At 41.0% G+C, this 23,133-nt stretch overlaps 1 long non-coding RNA gene across 1 annotated transcript; it reads right to left on the bottom strand.

Annotated features, from left to right (window-relative positions):
• On the bottom strand, positions 4,813 to 7,196 carry LOC110404516. Its single transcript, XR_002442297.1, has 2 exons — positions 7,128 to 7,196; positions 4,813 to 5,607 (listed from the first exon to the last, which is right to left on the bottom strand). It is a non-coding gene; the product is annotated as an uncharacterized LOC110404516 (long non-coding RNA).

Raw genomic sequence — 23,133 nt, 5'->3', positions numbered from 1 at the left:
ATTTTATGCTTCCATCTTAGGAAGAACAGTCAAACATTTGCCTCTTCTGTGAAAATCTTTCCCACAAGATTGATTTTGGGAGCTCGTTCTTATGATACAGAAGAGCCTACTGCATGTCTTACATGCTTTTCCTCTCTCCTAGGCGGTATATCTCAAGCTCAGAGGCCACAGAGGGGATGGACAGACAAGTGCGGAACAGAAGATGCTGCAAAAATTAAAAGGACAATGCAGCAGAATGAGATATCAGGCAGAGGAGAACTGACAGGCTCTGATAGTTATCAGAAAAAATTTGCATTTTTTTGTTTCCCTTTAATAGCAATAGCTCAGTTTTAAAAAAAAAAATCAAGGCAAAATTTCTGTGCACAAAAAGAAATCTGCTATCAGCCATTTGTTTAGTGCTGCAGGATATTCAGTAGTACCTATGAGCAGAGGCTCTAAATGGATTAACAATCCTAAAATAGTGAATAAATGATAGCTACATGTGCACAGATCTGCCACGTGATATCCAGTGTATATAAACTTATGGGAAATAAGGACATTCCTAAGGATTCACTTTCATCTCAACAGGGCAAGGGAAAAAGAAGGGAAGAGGTGAGCTTTTAATCCAAGACTAACTGCTCAGTAGTCCTGCTATTTACTTTGCTCTAACAAACACCTGAAGCCCATGGTAGAGGGAGATATGCAGGATGCTTACTGCTGTCAGCAGTCAGGGTCCTTTACTAAGCTGCAGCATCTTGCGTGTTTGTTGTAGCAATCCTGCACAATGCCTGTACATTTCTCCAAGTCTTTTTCCGAGTCTCTGCATGATTTAACTGAAAGCCAATATTCTATTTCCACGATATTTTAAGCCAACAGAAAAACATTCTGGACATATCTTATTACTCTGCTCGTCTCTTCCCCCAGGGCTTCTCTGCTGCATCTGACAGTTTTCTGATTGCAGCCTCTCCTCACCCAGCAAAGCCTCAAGTTCCATCATCCGAACAACTGTACTTTAAGTCCCCTGCAGAAACTGTGTTTATTTCCAGTATCCCAACAGGAAGACCCCCATCAAGATGAGTCATTCCTGTTTCCAAGGGTGTTGTGCTGAGGCCATTCAGAGGAAGATGCAGCAGCAGCAGCTTTGTATTAGCCTAGTGGGGGAAAAAAAAAAAAAAAAAACACAAAAAAAAAGGACCAAAACAGAGCCCTGCTTTCAGCCAGATTTCTTTCCAGCAAAACAGGTATTCTTTCCCCAAAATGATGAAAATTGCAAACACTTAGTCTAACAAGAGCACTGTTGGAAGCACCAGAGTCCTGACAACCTCAGGCTATGTGTCACGGTGTGTGGAAATGAGAACCGGCTACTTGGAGCTTGCTACCATCTGGAGAGAAAGTGATATTTTGCTGTGAACTCCATGAATTCACTGGGCCTCTGAGCTGCTCATTCATATGCTGTTGGTTTTTTTGGGGCAGCATTCACCACTTCCACAGAATCGCTGGCAGCAGCTTCATTAGAGAGCAGGTAAGCCTGACCCTGCCACTTATCTACCACTATTCATCACAAAGTTGATTACTGAGAGTTTTTTTTTCCAGTGGTATAACTCTGCCATGGAATCTTGCGAATACAGATTCTCTGGAGATTAAGGGTAGTCGTTGATTTCAGCTCAAGAAAAGCCATTCACCACATTGCTATTGCAGTACAGATAGACCAAGCTCACAAAGACCTTCAAAGAAGAGCAAGAACTGGAACAAGACATAAGAGAAGTCTGAATTCAGAGTTTTGTTTTTAAATCAAAGATGGCTCACCAGATTTAATTCTGCTCTCTCCAAGTAAAATCCTTGAGTATTACACAAATAGAACACAGGCTGACCAATAGCCTGCAACGCTTGCGTGTAACACCATATAATCCCCATGTTCCCAAAGATCTGAACATCAGTAGGAAATTTGGTATGACATGCATGCACGCTTGTGTACAATATGATGTGCTTTTCTGGAGCCACTGCAGTTTGTTAGAGGTGTATGAAACGAGAAACCACAGGCCAGCGCATAGAAAATGCAACAATACCAGCCAACAAGAAGGCTGAAATTTCAACTCTTTCACAGTAGTGCTATGAACAGTAGGACAGTCATGTTGAGAGATCACAAGATACAATTTCAAAGACTTGGTGGGGGGAAACATCTTCTGACAGAGTCTGTCTCACATATATAACTTTGAAAGCTGCCATTTTAATTGCACACATTTGTTCTTTCTAGATACTTTTCTCTTCCCAACTGGAATGAAACTGATGCCTGACAGGCTGTTTGGAAGATCGGGGACTTCTTTGGCTTTTTTGCTCTTAATGTTCTTGCTGAATTTATTTATATCTTGGCTGGTTATTAGAACTCGTTCCATATGGTAACTGGCAATGCCAAGCCAGGGATTTAAAATTAAAAAACATATTATTTCAGCAAACATACACACTTCTGTGACTTGGAAACTCATACAGAAGTATTAGCATACAATTCAACCCTCCTTTGCAGGGAAGAAGGGGTAAGAAAGGTAGCCAGAGGGTAAAAAGGACACTAAATGAAAGACCAACGTAGAAAATGATTTTAATGTTGTTTAAGGGTGGCCCAAAAGCAATGACAATTGTAAGTCTGTTTGTTCAGTCATCTCACTTAAGACCTTTCACTAAGATCCTACTTAGACCAGAAAAAAGAAGACAGCTTTTCTGGATTAAAGAGCTTTCGGATCCGTGTTCCACTCTTACGCTTATATAGGAAATGCAGCTATGAAGCCTCGGGAGAAGAGAAAAAGAATACATTCCAGGAAGCAAACAACTTGGATGCAAACTAGAAGACAGTTACTTGCCTGCAAAACTGGAACAGAGAATTCAAATGAAAGACACGTTCTGGTTTTTAAGCAGAAACAGAGAAAAGGCTGTTCTGCATTGCAAAGGGAACAGTGAGAAATGAGAAATTATATACATCTAAGCAATCTCAAAAACTGCATTTAATGTGCTAAAAGACGTAGTGCTACCACATGCAGATTTCTGACATGCAGTTCAAAGACGTAAGGATTAACTCTGACCAGAAGTCTAGCATTCTGATTGAAGGAAGGGGTTTTGGCTAGAAAAGAAAATTTCTCTCTTTGCAATAGCTCTGGATACAGAGATTGCTTTGCAATCCACCTTCAGCATAAATTTATAAAGAGGAAACACACAAAACCAAACATAACAAAACAGAAAACAGTTCTGAAAGTCCCACAGGCTTCTGAGCAAGTACGTCACAATTTCCCGAGCGTATTCAGAACAGGATGGAGGCAGTACTGTAAAAATATACTGCACACACAGCAGAAGCAAGGGAAAATTGCATTTTTATTACCAATAAAGTAAGAAGTCTGAGCTTTTTCCACTGACAAATGAATAAAAAATTCATTTTGGTGAAGACAACAATCTTTATCCCTCTAATACCAAATAACGGAGACATATTGAGAAGACCAGTGAGTACATTCCTTGCCAAATTTTGACCAAAATTCTGCTTAACTCAGTATTATCACTAAAAGGAAGGTAAATGTGATGAGGAAGCAAGACTGATTTCAGCCAATAGATTTGGTTTTTTGTAAATCCAAAAAAATTTCACAGAGATCAAATGTGATAATGATTTTGCTTTCACCTTGGTCATTGGGCCAAGTACATTCAGAATCACCAGCCAAAAAAATATATATGTATTAGCGTACCAATAAACCAAACTTCCATTTTCTTTTCCTCCCTTTATACATAACAAAAAAAAAGGAGAAAGCTTGTTACAAAATGAGTGCCACAAAAGAGCTGATGCACATTGCCCTTGGTTTCAAGAATTTCCAGAGATGCTCAGCTATTGTTTGAGACTGAGTTTTGACCAAAGGCCAGGGAGTTGTAATCTTTTACAGAAGTCCGTGACAGCTGGTCGCTTCTCGAGCCCAGGAAGCGACCAGACCTGCTCCAGGGAGGGGGCCTGACATGCAGTGATGGGAAATCATCCGGCTCAGCTACCTGCTTCCTGCCACCAAGGAGATAGATATCAGCGTCACCACATCCATCAGAGGAAGGGGGAGCTGCTGCAGCCCCAGGAACCACTGCCACTGCTCTGCAGGTGTCCTGGGGGCACTCCCACTCGACAAGTCTCCCTTTCATGCTGGAAATCATGACACACTGAGCTTTACAATTATGAGTTAGTTTCCTGCAGCAATTGGAGGTGAATGATCTTTTGCTGTTCTGTCTTTCATGCTGAGGCCAAACTTATAAGACATCAAGGCAGGTAGCACCACTATCCCCCAGCTAAGACTTTTTTCTCTCTGCCCAAATCCGTAGGAAGGTCAGGACTGAAGCCTGTCAAGGTACAAAAGTGCTGCAAGCTAACTTCTAATACTTCATTTTTTCCCCCCATGAAAGTTCTTTCTTAGAGACACTTTCACACACATACTTTATAAACACGTAACAGTGAAAAACATTGCATTGTACAGTTATCTGTGTAAGTATACGTTGCATTTTCTAATTTCTTTCCTGATTGATGGTAGGAGTTAGTACCTAGTGCTTGCTGTCTCACGTATGGATCAGTTTCCCATTTGCCACATGCCCTTATGCTGAATGCAAAATTAATGGTGCCCTTATCCTTTCCAAGGGAGCTCACCGATGCAGTAAGAACACCTTAGGCAAAATAGGATTATCGTAGCCCACATACACAGCACAGGACACATAAGGCCAAAAGTTTCCACTGATTTTGGATATTCCCAGTTGCAATAACACCCACTTCCCCCCCCCCAGAATCTTGGCATTTTCTCTGCTATTGTGTCAACAACAAAAACTTGCGACTGTAAGCGCACTGTTTCTCTTTTTATAAATTGGATTCCAAGAACATTAAGTTTGGCTAACAAAAAACGAATGACTGGCTTGAGTTGATGAGAACTTGGTTAGTGGCTGTCTGAACATTACACGAGAGCACAGAAGCACCAGCAGAGACTGCTCAACTCCCCTGAAGGGTGCTTACCTGTCCCTGGAAAAACCAGCTCAACCAACCTCCTCCCCTGTCCCAATCACACTACTCAGATTGCAGAAAATATCCACTTTGGCATCAGGACCCCACCCCAGTTCCCTGACATTATTCACAAATAAACATGCCTTCAGAAGAAACATACAACTCCCCCTTGCAGACATTTTTACCGCTCTCACTCAGGCAACAACTGAAAGATCTGAGCTGAAGCACCAGGCCCCAAATACCCCAAAACAAAAGTGTCAAGATGCATTAAGCAAATACTAGGCAGCACCAGAAAGTTTAAAACCCAGACACTAAAAATTCTGCTAAACAGCAACTGAGTCTTATACCAGAAAGCACGAAGCAGTTCACCTACTGTCTGTTCTGCCATGAAGTTTAGTTGCACATCTCTGAAGATGGGTTTATGTACTTCTGTTTTACACAGCTGAGCGGGAAGGTCTGATGATAGCAATGAACGTGAAGCCACAATCAGCTTTGTCGTAGAAGGTGTGGAGCTTGCTCGAGCACCTGCTTAACTCTCCTGGGTAGGGGCAAGCAACTTCTCCCCACCAGCTTGAGACAAGAAAATGACAGTAGAACAAGAAAAGCTTCTTCCAACTCAGTCTGCACACAGCCTGTGAAAGTGATAAAAAAAAAAACAAGGGTCTGTGGAACAGCAGCACTTTGCTTCCGAACACAGAAGAATACATTACTTCCTTGTCAGGACCTTTTAACTTTGTGGATGATCAGTGAAGAAAAGAGAAAAGGCTCAGATGCAACCCAGCATATGAAATAACAGGTATTCAGGGTGGGAGGCATGGGACATGAAGCAATCACTGCCCATGTCTGCATGCTGCCTGAGGAAAAGGATCAGCAGGAATTCATTTCACTACCCCACAACTTATCAGAGCCCAGGGAAAGACGGGACACAGACTTCATTGCCAGTGACACTGCACAGCTCCTACCACAGCGTGCTCCCAGCATATGCCTGACTGACACAATCCTGTCTCTCCATGGTCTGCCACTGAATGAATTACAGGAAAAATTAGATGCTCTTCAGCCCAGTTCAGCACTCATTGCATCTAGATACTAGTTTCTACAGTTTTTTTTATGACTCTTTGCTCTGGAAGAGTCTAGCCTGTCCACACTGCGGAAACTGAGTGGTGAAGAAGAGGATACAAGGAAGGCTGAAAATGAGTGGGAAAGATGGACACAGCAGCTGCTAGAAGGTGTGGCTTCCATATGCTAAGAAAAAGTAGAGAGAAAGAGAGAAAGGTATCAGGTTGATATCAGCATGTAATCCTGATGACAGAGCACTGGATACTGCACACAGTTCTTCCCAGGAAGAAAAACCAAGGTTACAGAAGCAGCAATCCCCTGCTGTAGGGCAGCGGAAAACCTACAAAGAGCATTTCTTCATTCATGGCAGAGTTCAAAAGACAGCGCCTTCAGTAGTTGCATAAAGCCATTCCATATGTCACCCACAGTAGTTGTCTCAGATACAGCTACCTCAGCAGCCCTGCAGATCTCTGCAGCACATGAAAAGCTGCCATTCCCTTCAGCAAGCACCACTTGGAGAAGTCTGCAGCTAATCGCTTCAAGGAAAAAATTTTTCCTTCATATCATGTCTTGTCTCCAGTGAAAACACCATTGTGTCATCATTAGCCTGAAGGATTTGGAAAGAATCCCCACAGCAAGAAATGTTTTATGTTTATAACATATGCGAGACCAGGCCTACCAACTGACAAATTTGTTTTTCAAGCATTTTCTGCTGGTGCCTATCAGGATCTCAACTTGCTTGGGAAAGCATTGACTCACAGCTGTGCTGAGTAACATTGCTAACAATAATATATATGGTCGAGGTTCAGTCCACATGCCCCATTTTTTCTCCAGTTTTCCGGGTCAGCGTAGAAAGACCTCATGAATGATGCACTGTGACCACTTCCTGTGACACTGTTCAACACCAACAGCCCAGCTGCTGCTACTGTTCTGTAGCTGTCCTGAGACAGGACTCAAATCAGTTTTCCACTTGACAAGGCTCCCATCTTCAACTCCAAATCATCTTCTTCACACTTTCTCTCTCAGCACAGATGAGTTTGCTACTCTAAAGATGAACGTGTACTGGTGTTCTTTTCCGTGATACAGACTTACTTACATCAGAAAGGAGGATCACACAGCACACTGACATCATCTTTCGCTTAACTGTTATCAGCAGAAAAGAACTGAAAGTAGAGATGGTCAACATAAGACAAAAATTAAGGACAAGGTATGATAACTATCACTTAATTAAAAATGAACTACTTGCCTCTCAGGTTGGGAGAATCAGAAGACAAGGCTCTCTCCATAACAGCATGAGGACACAGCCCTAGAAAGAAAAGTGGAGTTTGACACCATGTACTGTGTGATCAGTCCTTCAACGTGGACAATGCTGGAGCACCCCTACCAGTCCCTGTGATGCCTTGGGGCATTCTTGTACCCTACTGCACAAACCGAAGTGGCAGCTGCTCCTCTGCAGGGCTGCAAGGTATTGAAAATCCTACAGGAATCCTCTCAGCTCTAATTTTGTTTTCTCACCATCAGGCATTCTTTTGAAACATTGACTTTTGGTTTATTTTGTGGGTTTATGTATAAAAGATAAATACCTTGTGGGAAAGACAAGCAGGCAAAACACAAATACGTGTCCTTTCTCTATTTATTAATAATAATGAAAAGCAAATAAATGCTTTGCTGGGAAAAGTAAATGTTCCAGCAGTCAAACATGATCTTGTTCTCGTACTGTGTTTGTACACTAGTTGAGTCTCACAATGAAGTCTCAGACACCTGCATATGTCGTGCATCTGTATTTCTCTCTTCTTCCTTATTTATCCACAACATCCAAGACAGGGCAACGCAGTCATAGGAAAAAGCAGAAATTGCTCTGTAAATGCATCAGTAGTCATGGAATTTCAGACCCTAAATTCAGAGTTGCTCATTTCAATAGCATACATCAGCACATGTATTTCTAGCATCACTATGATACTACGCGTCCTTCCCACAGTTATTTTCTTTTGTAACTGCACACCTTGTTCACTATAGCCACTTCACTGTGAACAGAAAGACTGAACACTGAGAGGGAAAGAGCGCATGAAAGCCATTTTAGGAAAAGAAGACAGCTAGTTTGTTTTACAACATACAGGAGAAGACTGCAACTATGTACTATAACTATAGCCTGACAGACTTTCTACCATCTCCCATAACTAGAGAGGAGTAAATAATGAAAAAAAAATAATGCATAGAAAAGTATCTTCATTATAGATGGGAGGTGTGCTGAGGACTACTTGCTGGTTAGTAATTAATAGCCTGAAAAAGCAGTTGAATAATATTTATTTGTAAGCTTCACAATAGTGCCACGTCTTGTTAGAGAACACTGCAACGGAGAGTATGATCAGCGCTAGCATTAGAGGAAAACGCCATTGATTGTTTGTAATGGACCAAAGGTCCATTCACGTTGCCATAAGAATCTAGAACAGTTCTGATATTGTGCACTAAGCAGCTGACAACCACATTGCTTCAAGAGAACAGTTCAGGAAGTTATCTGTTCAGCTAGAGATGGAAACCTTTTATTACGTGTTAGGAGAGACGCTTAAAACATCCTGACACAAATACACCTGCCCTTTCTTTCTCTTTCCAGGACTGGCTACTCAGGGCAGTGATCAGTGCACCAAGCTATCAGAGTTCATGAACTGTTTGGACAATGCTATTAGAAATATGGTTTAATTTTTAGGTAGTCCTGCAGGGAGCCAGGAGTGGGATTCAATGACCCTTGTAAATCTCTTCCAACCCAAGATAGATTCCATAATTACCCTTAATAATACTCCTTTTTCACTTCTTGTGTTTTTCCACTGAAAGATCTCTCTAAAGCCTTTTTTCTTTGTTCCAATAATCTGAAAAGGACTTTTTATCGTCACCTGAGGTCTAGCTCTCTTTGTGGAATATTCCAGCTGAACATCCCATTAAACTAGTCCATGAGTCCTCCTTGATGGCTATATACCCTTTGCACACACCCTTTTCTTAGTACTGCACAGAGATCACAGTCACAGCCTAGAAGTCAGGGGAAGCTGGCTGACTTCCTCTCGCTGTTGGCCCTTAGAAGCAGTGAAACCGCTTCAGATAAATTATTTGTGATACCCAGTCATTAGGAACATCAATAACCATCTATTGGGAAAATTTAACTCACCCAACTGGTGATAGGGTCTCTGGCTACAGAACACAAAAATATATCCTCACAAAATAGCCTTCATCCAAGAGATACCCTACTTTCGGAGGCTAGACCTTAAATGAGCCCAGGGAGGGGTCCACCGGTTCTGCTCATGTGGAAAGCACAGGTGAATTGCTTACACCTGTGCTTCCTGGACCAGTGACCCCCCCACCTCCCCTTCACCAGGTGCTCAATCATCAGTTCCAGCCATGACATAACAGTTCCCTTACACTCACCAGTGAGCACATGTTGGCAACAACACTAAATTCTTCACATTGTCCACAACATACATGGTGTTTGGGGTATTCAGCATAATGTCTTAATGTAGCTTCTCACAGTAACAGTGTTTTTTGTTAAGATGACTACTATTGCATTATCTGCTTTCTGGATAGGAAGTAAATCTGTTTGAATCAGAAGGAGAAAAGAAATTCAAATATACTTAAGAAAATTAATTTTGTTTAAATAAGTAGCACAAATTGTGAGTTTCCATGCATACATACAGTCTAATTTACACTTGCAGAGGGAAACTTTAGAAAGTTAAAGAAACGATGTCAATGTCCCAGAAACTGTAATAAAGTGCTAAAATGTATGTTTTTTTCCTCTCACGATTTCAGTCACAGGTTCTACAGTACTGTTTTTATCCCCATACTTCCAGCTGCTGGAGATGGTGGGTGACTAAGGTTTAATTCACAGTCATTTCTGCTAGCATGTGTTGAGACAAACCTGTAAAAGTAAATTGAGTGCATTCATAAGTCTGAAACATCAAAGAGGTAAAGATGAATTTTTAGCATATTGCTTTTCAAAAACTAATTTTAAAACCTGACCCATAGTTTTGATCATTCTGAGCCAGAGATAACTCAAATTATTCTCTCTTCATCTAACCTTCATCCTTTCTCCGTATCCTTCCCACATTCCGAATGAGAAAGGAGAAAAGCAGATCAATTATTTAAAGTCTGTTGTAAAATGGCTGCATACAATTTATAAGATTCACATTTGTTATGGCGGATGATCAGTACAGGTATATATCATCTGTAGTGGAGATGTTGCAGAGAGATTAATTCTTGAAAGTAACTCAGTCTGATGGATATGGTATATATGTAGATACTGTCAATAAATCAAACCAAATAAGACAGACAAGGCTGTTTGCACGCCCATGAGTAATGCCTAGTCCCAATCTGGCTGATGAAGCTGAGCACACCATATACAAATAACACCGTAATCTGCTCTTTGCAGTCCCACCTTTACTTAGAGAAAAGGAAAGCACTGTTCAAAGACTGTATGTAGCCTGATCAGGTTTTGGCCCCTCCCAGCTCAGTGTGCAATACTGGCACCAATTTCGTTTTGTGAAAGATCTCTCTTCAAATAAAAATAAAGACCTTTGCTGACATAGCCAAGCTCCTGTACTCTCAATAAACTAGGTAAACTTGAGAATCCATTCAAATTAAGAAATCCCACATGACAAATGTCATTTCAGACAATTTGTTGAAACCTTACATTTTATCTTGGGATACTCAGTGTCTTTGCACTGCCATGCTTAACAGATAAGATAGTTAAAAGGAAGAACAATTTTTTAAAACAAAACAAAAAAACAAGAGGTGTTGGAGGGGAAGAAACACGTAACTCAGTAACTACAAATGGGGCAGTGCTGTAGAATTCAGCTTTCAAGAGCAGAGAGCAAGGGAATAAATCAAATAACTCATACTGTCCAAGTCAATATAACGGAGTGTGGAATTTTTGGCACGTAACAGTCTCATGATGAATGAAAACACAAACAAAAATCAATGGCTGAGATGCTGAAAGAACAAATTTTCCCTAGCAGTAAAAAGACTTGAATACTGGCTGCCAGCCTAATTTCATTAGGAAATGCATTCCAATTAATGGAAGCTCTGCAAACAAGAGATAATTACTAAGGCGAGACAGAGGAAAGGCCCAACAGCCTTCCAGCTTCTCTTCTTTGGTTGTGGCTTGCCCTGTACTCTTTGCAATTCATTTCAGGTGTGAATTGTCAGGTTTCTGCAATTGCCTTTCCCAAACCCCCTGCCATTCCATCTGCACAGGACCTTCCTTATTTGCTCTTGTATTAGCCTTGTTCCCTCACAAGCCATAAGCTGTGAAGTTTTATAAGTTGGGGAGTGACATGCTTGCTCTTACATCTCAGTGTCTGAATGCCAGTTGTTCCATTATTCCTGTGCTATTTGTTTATATTCATTTTGATGCTACTTTTCCTGTGCCAAATTAAATACTGGCACACACAGGTGCCTGAAATCAAAGTTGTGCCTGTGTATGCTCTGGTGAATTTAGTTTTTCATTTCCATGATTTCATTTCCCAGGAAAACAGCAATTATGTAACCTTAGTAGAAACAGAAGCCAACAATATTAAACAGTCACTACTGCACTCATTTTACCCTAAGGACTTATTTCAATGGAAGGATGGAAAGTTTCTTAAAACCAAACAAGCAACACAGACCTTTTGTTTTAACAGACGTGCTTGCTTATTCTATCTGCACGTAGGCAGAAACTTGAGAAGTTTTGCCTCCCACATCTCAGCCAGAAGGAACTGATGCTGTTCCCTTGAATACTGTGCACTTCTAAAGCGCCTTTGCCACATCTCTCTCACAATCTACTTTGGCCTTAGCCCAGAGTCTCCCAGGCAGCCATCACAATGGCTTGCAAAGTAGCTCCTGTGCAGCACAGTGGAAAGGATGCATCATCCCTTAAGCCCCACCACTGCACATCAGATGATGGACTTCTCCAGGGATAAGAATGCCATCCAGGACTTGCATCCCACTTGTTTGGTTTTTTTCACCTTGCAGCTCTGCAGACAAGAGCTCAATTACATCAGTCCACACATAAAAGAAATCCCAAGCACCTGTAACTCCATCCTCTTACCCTCTCTTTGTTGCCCAGCAGAAGTTAAACATCTGCAGCCCTGGAGACTGTGATTCCAGCCCACATGGGCCAGCCTCGGGGCCATCAGTAGCTTCAATGTCCAGTCATGGCAGCCAAGGGCTCCATGCTTAACAGCCACTCTGAGTCCAGCATTGCTATCAGTGTGGGTATAGCCACTGCTGGTCTTCCAGACTGCCACTATAAAGTCCATGTAAACCAAACCAACAGTAATGTCAGCATAGAGGCAACTTTACTGCTCCTGGAGACCTAAATCTCTGTGTGTCGCCTGCTTACTCGTTTGTGTGCACTTAATAATACTCCTCTGAAAACATCAAGTCTCAGTCCACAGCCATCACGTGGCATTAACACTTACAATAGCTTCACTAAAAGGCAGGAAAGTAGGAGTAAGCAGAGAAAAATCACTAGGTTTGTGGCAAGTGATAAAAGCCTAATTCACCATAGCTAATAGATGGAGTCACTGATTTAAAAAAATAAAAATAAAAAACAAATAAACGAAAAAAACAGTCTATATCACAGAAAGCAGCAGTACGATGTTAACGGTTCTCAAGACACACAATGCCTGCTTCAGAGGCTGATCAATTCCCTATTTGAATTTTAGATGTGGAGTGGTATTTCCAGCTCTGCAGTTCTCAGGCGTTGCGTCAGATATATAATGTATCCTTCTCTCCCATTGGGGCGTTATGAGATTGTCATTTAAAAGGTCTTCCCTAGGCTTGGCTGCCAAGCTGTTTGTCTGAGCTGCAGTGGTATTTTTGGAGACAAAGACTTGGACGCGGTGTGGGACAGGTGGCCTGGCAGCAGTGGTAGGAAGCTATCAAACCGCGCAGCGTACATTTCAAAACACAAACCAGAGGGAGAGGAGATAAATCATTTACTGTATTTAACTTAGCATATTGCTACTTTTTGTGACTCATCTAGTCTTGCAGAAGATTCCCCAGCCAGAATAAGCCAACTTTGAAGGAAAGACGATGTAAAGTTTACAGATTGCTGTGCATTTTTGAAGTCAGTGTTGCACAAATGCATAGAGACAGAAGTGAAAGCACAAAATTAAAGATAGGGAGGAACCTGTATCTCCCCAACTCCCTCCACCCTCCCTGGGTTTGAAGGATCTTCTTACTCTTCGTTGCACAAAAATAAGCCTGAACTATTCTTTGAAGGCCTGTGCAGAGTGGCAATAGCCACTATCAAGATTTCCCACTTCATCTCAAGTGTCTTCCCATAATGCCGGCACCAACCTTCCCTTGCCGAGCAAGCCACTGAGTTGCCTCCAGCGGCAGGGCAGGACCTTTGCCATCATGTCACCACATCTTGCCTAGCTCCTCTGACCAGTACTTCACCATGCCTTGAGTACTGTTCCCACAGCAACCTGGCCATGCCATGGCTGAACATTCTCTTACTGAAGGCCTCCTTAGCAGCAGATTGGGTAAGGCTTCCTTCGAAATTAAAAATGTGTACCAGCACCCTGCAGAGGGGATCCCACTGCTCTTGGGTCACTTTCAGTCTCTGACTCAGCATGCCGCCAGACATGGACCCATCATCTGCTGAGAGTTGTCGCGGCTGTGCCACGTCCTGTGGGAACTCAGGCACAGCACACCTGGTTTATCCCTGCCACTCTGGGTTAAGTTGCAAAACCCCCATGTAGGAGCCTCCCGGGAGAGGCTGCAGTGCATGGCACTTCTTTTGAAGGAAATAAGTGTTAACCCAGTTACCAAGAGCTACATTGACACTGTATGCTTCATTTTAGGCTGGATTCCTTCAGAAACAGCATTGCCTGAACACTGGTGCTTCTGTCCCCATGCATTTAAACACACAACCTACTTTCAGATGAAACTGGCAAAGAGACAAGCGTTACAAAGCTACCAAAATCTATCATGGTCCTTGCCAGAAGCAGACAGACAGAAAAGGGAGGCCTAAATCAACACCCCTGTAAAAGGAAAAATAATCCCACAAAACCAAGCACAATTTCAGATACTTGAGTGTTCATGGGGCAGAGAGAATTTATGGAAGATCTGCAATGCATAGCTTCAGACAGGCCTCGCTGCTAAAGAGGCACAGGGTCATACAAATGCAAGACATAACACTGTGAAAACAGTCTTCTGCAGAAATGCCCCTATTGCACAGAGCCACTTATTTTAAAAAATTAGGATGTTACAAAATGCTGCATGCCCTATGGCAATTGAAGTTATCACTACCAGCCAAATGTATAAAAAAGCCATCAGTTATCCTGGAATACGCATTTGCTCCATCTCCTTCACTAATTTATATCGTATTCCTTCATTTACTGATTAAACACCGATTGTGCACTTCCCCTCTTTCCCTTCCACCCATCACAACTTTGCACAGAACGGACATCAGAGCAACCTGTTACCCTTTCCAGGGTCATCACAACAAAAATATACTGCTCCCATGCCTGGTACTCTCTGCCATCCAAGTCAGGAGAATGAATCATCAAAAATGGTGTTGTCAAATGCTTTCTATGAATTATGTTCTGCACTGCAGTGGCTTGCTCTGCTCAGGATGCTGTATTTAGATTATTGGTATTTTTCCTCAGGATTGCTTCTAAAAGCCATTGAAACAAGTCTGATTGTCTCCAAAAGGGGGCACTCCATTTCAAGGCACTTTAAGGCTTGGTTTTCACGCGCACAAAAATGAAAGTACAAGTTTGTTAGAAGACCATTGTAAGAAACTAACATCACAGTAGAAAAGAACACACCTTGTCCAGGAAACCTTGTGATAGGAATGGCAGACATATCATACCTATATATTATGCAACACAGAAACATCTAATCAGTGGGATACCAATGAACTCCAGGAACATACATGTACTGATATACAATTCTAAAAAATACTATTCAGAGACCTAACAGCTATATATATCTACTGCTGTATTTCTCAGTCTCTAGCCTCATTTCAAGGGCAATAAAGACACAGACTTCAGAACTTGCCGTTGTTGTGGGCTTACACTACAGAAGTGGAGAAAGTGTCACTGATTTCTGGTTTCCATCTTTACCCTATTAATATTCTTTAGCAATTACAAGCAATTAAGAATTCTGTGTGGGTTTCAATACCTATGACCCTAACTGGGATGGGAACTGAAGGTACTGAGTGGCCTGTGTCACACTTGTGCTTCCTACAAATTATGCAGACACCAAAAATAGACATCCCATCCCTGTTCATGATTTTGATGTTGAGTAAAATAAAAGACAAAAAGATTGTAAAACTGCAGTTGCCATAAGTCAAAACTACGACAGTTTCAGTCTGAAAATAAGGTAAGCGTTCTGAAAACCGAGAGCTTATGAAATGAGAATTCATGTTCAGCAGAAGCCAAGAAACACCTGTCAATTATTTCTTGTTTGAAACTACCATCCTTTTCTAAAAATTTCAGTTTTTTCAACAATTTTTAAGGTTGAACGCCCACAACACAGAGTTCATCCCACAAATAGAAAGTTATCCCAGTTATTTTCAGTTTCAGTGGTTTTTACCAGAGTAAGCATTCATCAGATTGCCCTCCAAAGAGCACCTCTCCATCATTTGCCACCTGCAGATGAAAGCTAGATGACTTTCTAGAGATTTAGAGTGTCAGATACCAATGCCAGAATCTCTGAATTGTTTTCACGCAGGGAAGTCAGACTACAGCAATACAGAATCATCTCTGTGTAGCATCTATGAAAACTCCTCATCACCATTTGTTCTTGTGCTTAACTGGCTATTAAAACTAGGTCTTAATGAAAATGGCTTCCTAAAATAAATTATTACACCTTTAAAGAAAACCATCTTCAACTTGTCAGGGAAGAATATAATCTCCAAGCAAATTTCACCAATGCTATTTTTTTATTTAAAGAGATGACAAGAGAGAATATATTATGACAGAATAATTATATCAGACTTTAAGAATGCAAAAATTGGGAAAATCAAAAGTGATAACACTTCCAGTTCAACGACTGTAAGGGGAACAAAAAATGGCATGAAGTATATCTACATAAGTTGCTCCAAAAGTAATGCCTCATTTATTTTCATGGAAACGACAACAGATACAGAGAGCATAACAACATGATTTGATAGAGCAAACTCTCAGCTACAAAACACTATTTTTCAACATAGTCACCACCATGAGCTATGCATTTTCATCAGCGATGAACTGCATGCTGCATTTGTAAAAACCTGCATCAGCAGAGGTGACCAGCTGTCACTGTCACCACTACTGAAACGCACCACCCACCATCTCACTGTGTTCACATCCACTGGTTGGTCTCCACAGACATTCAGTAAGTGTCGATGAAAATCAGTGAGTGCCATTTTTTCGGCATAGAGGAATTCAGTTCCACTCCTTTGCTTCATCTGCATTTCCATGTCAGATGCCACTGTGTCAGAGTGCCCCTCTGCTGCCATCTGTCACATGGCAACAACATATAACAGGATATTGGTGGGAAGGTTCAACCTCTGCTGCCATGCCACCAACATCCGCTTCTGACATCATGGGCCAACATAATAAAATAGGAGGCATTACTTTCAGAGCAGTCCTCATATTTTCAAAGCTGCAACAGAAAAAAGTCTAAACTAATCTGGTCCCGAAGTCTGCACTACCTGTTTTTCTATAGAGTTATCTGTTCCCATCATGGGTACAAGAATTTCTGTCACTACAGAGCAAATCCACTCTGATAGTTAATTCTGTTGCCTTGTCCCCCCTGGAGACTTGAGGATACCAAGTATTATGTTCCTCTGCTCCGATGCAGTCTACCAATTCCACTCATCAATTCCTTGCCATATGTGCATTTCCTTGAAAAACACGGACTAGGAAAATCTAGTCTCATCCACTATAGATTTCAATCTTGTCATGGTGGCAGGAGCCTGACTCACAGATCTTGCTTATTCTTTTGCAGCCCACTCCACCAAGATGCACAGCATGGCAGGAGAATGACCTGACAGCTTTTACTCTTCCTCACGCTATCAGCTACTTAGTGAAATGTGCTAGGTCATAAGCAGTTGCAAATCGAATGCCATAAGGGGTTGTCTGAATTAACAGATAATCAAATCTCTTTTTCTGAAAAAGACATACCACAACTGACACAGAAATTAAAATGCAGTAAATCGGATACAGTCCTTCCCCACCTGTGTGGACTTGTTAGACAATGGGATTCCCTCAGCCATTTCAGGTACCTAGTTTCTGAAGAACAGCAACTTTTAACTGCATTTTAACTTGTAGCCTGGTTAAAGTTTCTTCTTTCTTGCAAAGATATCTCTTCTGATCTCACATTCTGCTTTCTTCTTTCACTTGCCTTTTGTCACGCAGACCTTTTGAGTGTGACAGTAGTCGCAATTTCTTTCCGTCTTCTGTAGTTTCTTTGAAATTAGCACTCAGGCTTGCAGAAATAAAAAGCATTGCATATACTAACTTCAGAGCATCCATTTATTTATAACTCATGCAATTTCTTCATTTGGGCTTTCAATTACACAAAAATTCATCACACACAGAACTCTTCATTACATGGTGTTCAGATCAAACAGTAAGCCACAAAAGATTTTTGCAGACAGAACGCACTGCATTTAACATATATGAGACAGTAAAGTTTTTGTTCATAAACAGCTTTTTGCCATACCTACTATATTTCCAGAACCATTTTGAAAGAACAGAAATGTTCTCATTATTCCATAGATCAACACACTATTTCCTTTAAAACTGCAAGAACGTAATTTAGTATTATAACAATCTTTATATCTAATGCCTTTTCAATGCAGTCAACTATTTAGCTTGTCGTGTCTTCTAATGAAATTTATCTGACAACATAATTTCAAAATATAGATTTTAGATTGCAGGATTATGTTGTGCAGAGTACGTCTTCATGCATTTGTAGAAGCACTACTTAAGAGTTTAGGAGACAGTAGGAAATATTTTCTACCCAAAGGCAATTGAATTGCAAAGAAAGAAGCAAAACGTATTACTGAGTCTGATTCAGTTACATGAAATTACAAAACAGCAGTAGTTTTTAGTTAGTAAGAGCCTTTATCATATCAGGTTGTGCTGAATAGCTATTTCTTTCCCTCTGTAATTTGTAAGTGGGCAGTAAATTATAAGCAACTTCTTCCTTTTATCAGTCTGTCCTCAATTACCACAATCACAATCTCACCACTTTGCTTTTTTTCTATCCTGCTTCCCCCGTCCCCTATCTTTTCTTCATCTTCTAAGGAGTGAGGTCTTGACATCAAGAAAATTTATTTCTTTCTGAGTTTGTCTGCCCTTGACCACGTAAGATTTTCAGTCCTAGACAGTTTCTCCAGAGTTAGCTTTTCTTCAGTTAATTGTACTCATGTTAATACAACATTTAGCTATAAACATATACAGGAACACATTATATATATGTATTCATCTTTATTCACCACTCTCTGAACCAGGCTGGAGCTGGCAATGTATGCTTCTCTGATCTGAGAGAGTGGGTTGGGGTCAAAGCTGTGACAGCCAGCACGTTCTTAGATGTGAATCTACATTATGGGAAGGTACAGTTTGGTCTCTTTAAAAAAATACTTGCAAATAGCACTTAGTTCAATGTATTTCTTCAGAGTGTGTGAGCAGCTGAGGCACAGCCAGAACTGAAAGCTGTAAGTTGATGCAGTGTGAAAGCCTAAGCTCCCGCAGCTCTGCCCTACCATAGACTACCTGCCACACAAACTTTATCAGCACAGATATGCTGAATGTGGGGCCCGCCAATCTCCAACAGCTATCTCATGTCTATTGTTTCCATTCAGCTGCTTACAATCACTCATAAGTCTTTCAAGATTCATGAGCACTTCCTAAACACAATTCTGGGAACAGAAGTTCAATTGTCAAGCCATTTTGCTCCATGACAAATAGCGCTGATCTTTAAAGCTTGGAAAAACAGAATATTTTTATGACCTCACTGCAGTTCTTTTCTGTTGTGACCCTGGAGTTTGTGGAAAAGGCGAAGTATCACACACTGTTCATCTTGCTAATCATTTCAGTGCTTCTGTTTAGGAGGCATCTATAATAGCGTTTGGTCATAACAAATACTGATGTGCCTGTGGGTGGGTTCTAGGCTGCTAGCAGAAAACTCCTAATGAGCATTTCACTCTTGGCATGTACAGATACGTTATTGGCGTGTATTTCTGTTTCATCGAGATCGGTCATTCTGTGTCAAATCTGCAGTAGCCACACTGCAAACAGATGGGGCTGTCAGCCACGGACAGCCAGTCAGATCCTACAAAACTCCTGTCCATGTGCTGCATTTGGGGCAGGAGAAGAAGGGATGCACCAAAAGGAGAAGCCAGCAGGGTTTTCACCACTGCAGGGGAATTACGGTACAATTTATCATAGAATCTTAGAATCACAGAATCCTTAGAGTTAGAAGGGACCTCTGAAGGCCATCTAGTCCAACTCCTCTGCAATGAACAGGGACACCACAGCTAGATCAGGCTGCCCAGGGCCTGATCCAGACTGGCCTTGAAAATCTTCAGGGACAGGGGATCCACCACATCCCTGGGCAACCTGTTCCAGTGCCTCACCACTCTCACTGTAAAAGATTTTTTCCTTATATCTAATCTAAATGTACCCCCTTTCAGCTTGAAGCCATTTCCCCTTGTTCTGTCACCACAGACCCTGCTAAAGAGTCTGTCCCCTTCTTTCCTGTAGCTCCCCTTCAGATACCAAAAGGCCGCTACCAGGTCACCTCAGAAGCCTTCTCTTCTTCAGGCTGAACAGTCCCGGCTCTCTCAGCCTGTCCTCACAATGGAGGTGTTCCATCCCTTAGATCATTTTTGTGGTCCTCCTCTGGATGCACTCCAACAGGTCTACGTCTCTTCTGTACTGAGGAATCCGCATCTGGACACAGTACTCCAGATCTATCTACAGATATATCAAATCTTATCTGCTACAGCATCATACACTGCAGATTACATGATACACTCCTGTTCCTACATTAAAAAAATATAAGCCTTGTTTCAGTTCAATCAATATTTAACCAAATTATAGCTCTGACCAGTTTTGTGTCTTTCACAGTATTGGTTGTAAATTTGAAAATAAATCCTGTCTTGTTTTTAAATTCAAACATAAAGTAATAAAGTTTATATTGGATGTATTTCTGTGTGCAAACAATTCAGAGTAATAAGTGAAATTCTGACTATTTTTTTTTTAAGAAAGTTTCACACTTTTCCCTGGAAGCCTGAAGGAGACGGACTCTTGCCAGCAGCAATGTGCCATGGAAACAGGATTTTAAGCTATTAGTCACTGATAGGCAACATCTTCAATTTCCAGCTACTGGATGAGCTGCAAGTTTAAGAGGAAATATCATCCTCTTTTCAACACAGTAGATGATTAATCATTTAACTAACAAGGCAAGATTGCTGAATTACCCTGCTAAAATCTTGATTTACAGTATGGCAGGTTGGTGCAGTTATTCAAAAAGAGATTAGACTATCCTTTATGGAATTTTAATTAAGCCTGGTGTTAATGAAATGGGAAAATATTTAAGATAATAGTTAATGGCATACCACTTCCTACCAATGTCTTTGGAAAGATACTAGTGATTGCGCAGGTCAGTGAGATTTGCAAACCTCAGTAGACAAATATACAGCTAACCTCAGCCAGTATCTTTAATACAGACTCTTTAATAATCAGAATCTACAGAACAGAGGTGTCAGACAGGTGAACAGATGTCCCCTCAGGTGAACTTACAATGTCTATGGGTGGGCATATAGCGATGTAGGGCAGGAACCCTCTTGCCTACTCAGTGCGGAAACAGATAGTTCTGGCTACGACTAGGACAGTCATGTTCATTTCTTCAGCAAGATACAGCAAGACAAAAAGAGACAGAGATGGTAATTTGCAGACTGTAACACCTGAAGACCTGAACACAAGACTAAGATCTCATTACACTAAGTCCCGTTTCAATAACACACAGCCCTTTACATACACAGATATATAAAAGACATAGATATATAACAGATGCATCTCCAATCCAAATCTAAAATAAGAAAGCACAGCTTAGCACAGACAGGAGGAAGGCAAAAGAAAGCAACTGGGTGGTCTTCCTAAGTCTGCTGAAAAATGATGAGTTTTTACAGGAAATGTAATTGGTGCCAAATACTGAGAGAGAGGACCATTTTGAGCCAAGACTTCAGAGAGGCACAAGGGATACTCCTGCTGATATTACAAACAGCACTAAGTAAAAATATTACTGCAAGTGCTGCAGAATATATGCAGCATGCTGTAGGCTGCTACAACAGGTAAGCTGAGGATAGGAATTGAGCATGCAATTGATGAACAAAGGGTAGGCTTTCAGTGCAGTAGCTGGAATAGGAAAAAAATGCAAGCATTTTTACAGTCTTAAGAAGAAAAACGTGATTTTGTTTTTAAGAATAAGCATGGAGGGTGAGATTTTCTGTTTAAAGTTTTATAAATTCAAATAAATTCTACTTGAGTAAGAATTTATCATCATCATTTTAAAAACATTCTTAATACACTCCTAAAGCAAGACCTGATCTTTGTTTACACATTTTCTCTTGGGCACTTCCTGTATTTTGTGGTGTCAAAGCAGAGCCCAGCGAATACAAAACCAGCCTGAGATTCAAAGATACTAGCGCTGGCTTTGTTTCTAGGAGATCTGGGCATGTCATTTCAATGCTCTTTGCAAAGCAGGTCAGCTTCCTTATTTTCAGTTGTAGTAGGATGGGAGGATAAATCCATCCAGTAGACAAAAGAGATGGAGCTGAACTGAAAAGCGATTTTCATTGTTGTGTTTTAATCACCAAGAAGTTTTTAGAATATGCGTGTGAACATTAACTGTTCTAGATGAAAGAATTTCTCCTGCATTATTTCCAGAGCCCTGTCAATAGTGAATAGCATAAGCAGAAAATGGACAGATATTCAGGGCTGTATTTAAATGTAATGGACTTCCTAAAAGTCAAACTTGAATTTGACCGGTTCCTGAGAATGCCAAGTAGAGCAGAACCTAGTTCTGGACATCTGAAATCCCCATGACTAATCGAGATGTCTAAACTCTAATGCTGAAGTTGTTCTTGCGTTCTGCCACATACCATTTCAACATTAAGAAATTTCAGTTTACTCTCAAGCTATCACAGTCTTGAAGAGAGCCAAGAGATTTTCTCAAGAGGCAGTAGCGCAAACTCCAACTCTGTAGCACGGTTTTTGGTGAAACCTGTCATGTGCAGTCCAGAATCTCATTCAGCTCAAAGTAACAATATCACATTAACCCCTTTGCATTTGGCCAGTTCAAAAAAGTTGCCTGAATTGAGCACTAGGTTCAGCTGCACTAGATACAAGCCAAACAAGTTGCATCAGAAAACAGAAGGAATATGTTCAGTTAAATTTCCTTTCTCTTTCTCCAGTAATTTAGGAAGTCTCGCTAACAGGCTAAGGAGCAACAAGAGTGAAGAGTGTCTTCAACATGAATTCTAGGCAGAGCAAGAGACTAAATTAAGTTTCATCCATGTTCAGAGGCCCGAAAAGAGCTCTGAACTTCCCGAAACAATTAAACCCTTAAAGAAAGAGACCCATGCTCCTTTCAGAAAGGCAGCATTCCACACAAAAATGACTGAATTTAAGTAGTATTTTCCTACATGACAGGAGCCCTCTAACAATTCAGATCTGAAAAATGCAAGACTTCCCAGTATCACAGCTCCTTTTGGACTAGAATTTCTCTTTAAATAATGTTGTTACTGATATTAGTATTCCAGTGGTTGGTTTACCTCACTGTTGAAAAGGCAACCTTGCCTGACTCCAGTTTTGCTTTCCAAACATTGACTTTTTCTTATGCCTTTGTTGGCTACAAAAAAAAAAATGCTCTTACCTATATGATGAACCAGAACTGGTACATAAATCGAGCAAGCAATACTGAGCCACCTCTCTCTGTTAAATCCAGTAGACACTGACCTTGGAGTTCAATTCATCCAATTCCTTTCCCATAACGGCACTACTGACTCCCCTTTCTCTTTTCTGAAGCCATGCTGACTTCATCTGTAGGAATATGAATTGCATAAGCAAAAT

The sequence above is a fragment of the Numida meleagris genome, chromosome 1 (genome assembly GCF_002078875.1).
Source record: "Numida meleagris isolate 19003 breed g44 Domestic line chromosome 1, NumMel1.0, whole genome shotgun sequence".
Lineage (NCBI taxonomy): Eukaryota > Metazoa > Chordata > Aves > Galliformes > Numididae > Numida > Numida meleagris.
Note: the sequence above shows the minus strand (reverse complement) of the source record. Positions and strands in the feature narration are given on the sequence as shown.